Source organism: Octopus bimaculoides, chromosome 25, assembly GCF_001194135.2.
Source record: "Octopus bimaculoides isolate UCB-OBI-ISO-001 chromosome 25, ASM119413v2, whole genome shotgun sequence".
Classification (NCBI taxonomy): Eukaryota; Metazoa; Mollusca; class Cephalopoda; order Octopoda; family Octopodidae; genus Octopus; species Octopus bimaculoides.
The window spans coordinates 4,141,702-4,143,946 of NC_069005.1; positions in this window are offsets into that span (position 1 = coordinate 4,141,702).

Below are 2,245 nucleotides of genomic sequence, written 5' to 3' on the forward strand. Positions count from 1 at the left end.
ATATATATACAAACATATACATATAGATATATATGTGCGTATGTATGTATGTGTATGTGCGTTTGTGAGAGTGGGTATGTGCGTTGATGTGCATCGAGCCACACCGCTTTACAAATATATTGCCGTTGGACCCTATATCTAATGTTTATCTTATTCCGCTTCCTTATATCACAGTTTATGAATTATTCATATTTACATAAATGATGAACGAAGAAATCGAACGGATACGTGTAATAATATGTATGTATGTATGTATGTATGCATGTATGTATGTGTATGAATCTTGTGTGTATAACTATATATGTTTTCGTGTGTTAATGGGTATTTGTACATGATTATCTTTTTGAGTAGAACGCCTTGCGTATGTATCTTAGATTTACCTCTTTGTTATATAAACCTCGGATTTAACACTCGTTCTTATAAATCTAGATGTGTATGAAATTTTGTACACCTGCGCGCGCGTGTATGCGTGTGTGTGTATATGTGTGTGATTTCACAAATTTACAACGGGTGCTTGTGTGTTTACATCCCCGTTAGTTAACGACCAGGCAAAAGAGAACAATGAATTATAAAAGCTTAAAATCATTTTAAAGTATCTGTGCTTGTTTGCTTTACTAAATTCTTTACACGTTTGCCCCAACATGGGCGCAGTCCTATAACTAAATCAAATGAAAGAGAACAAATAAAAGATCGTTGTTGTCGTAGCTATTGTAGGTTAACAACATTTAGATTCCGTTGTAGTCTCTGTTGAACCCCAGGTAATTGAACAGGAATGTAATCAAAAACAATCCTTCCCAGTAAACACCTTTTTTGATTTTTGAAAAGTCGGTGATCAAAAGATTATTCTATGAGCCGTGGAGCACACTATCTAGCAAGGTCGAGTATGATGTAAGAATCTCTCTCTGCCCCATCACTTAGACTCTATCACTACATACCTGACATTCCCTTACATTTTACACTATTATACCTCTCTCTCTCTACCACCCACATTCCTTCTAACCGACACTCCTTTACTGTTTACCCTATCATCTTTTCACATGCTCATATCTTTCTCTCTCTATCACCCTCACCTCTCCATTCCTACTATCAAATTTTCTTGACTAACCACTAAGTAGTACACTTTCCCTCTCTTCATCTCTTTATTATCTCTCTCCTTGCATTTCTTTTTTTTTTTCTTTTTTCTGTTTTTTTTTTCGTTATTCCTCTCTTTCTGTTTTCAATTTGACCTTAGAAATACATTTCGCTACTTTTAGGACACTTTTAGGTCACTTTAAATAAAACTCTCGATTCAATAGCACTATGTACAGGGAATGACCAATTTTAAATACTATTTAAATACTATTACTCACAAGGTATTGGAATCTTATATGTATACCATTCTGCCTAAATAATGGATCTACAGATATCTCACATCTATTTTCATTCCTCCACTTCACTCTCTATTTCATATCTTATCATATATATATATATATATATATATATATATATATATATGTGTGTGTGTGTGTGTGTGTGTGTGTATGTATGTATGTATGCGTGTGTAATAAGTACACATGTGTGCATGTATTAGATACATCCTACTAGACAGCTCAGCAGAATATACTTGGAATATTGTGACAGCAACATGAAATTCCATGCATTAAAATAGACAGGAAATAGACTAAGTGTAATTAATTATTTAGTTAAATAATTGCAACATATTAAGCATTTGACCCCATGCGAACACCTGCAATGCAATTGTCACTCAAATACGTAGGATCTATTATCCTATTTTCTCCAATTCAGATGTAATGCACTATAGAATGTTCATGCATATATAAATACGCACAGATATTTATACATGAGAACACACACACATATATTGTGAAGAAAAGCAGCGACTACGCTCACCTTTCATAATATTCAAAACATCCAATAGGTAAAACTATAAATCTGTTATAGAATTACCTGAATAGCTGACAATTGTACTTATTATCCAATGACTTTCAGCGGAACTATGTTTGTGAAATGTATTGCCAAGGAAGTAATTTTTCAAACCGTCCTTCTTTTTTTCAAGCAGTTTCATGTATATATTGACAGCTTTCTACGTTTATATGACATCTTATGAGCATTAGGCTTTAGTGAGAAATGTATGTCTGTATGTACATATACATATGCACATACATGTGTATATATATGTATACATATGTATATACATGTATATATGTATATATATATATATATATATATATATATATATATATAT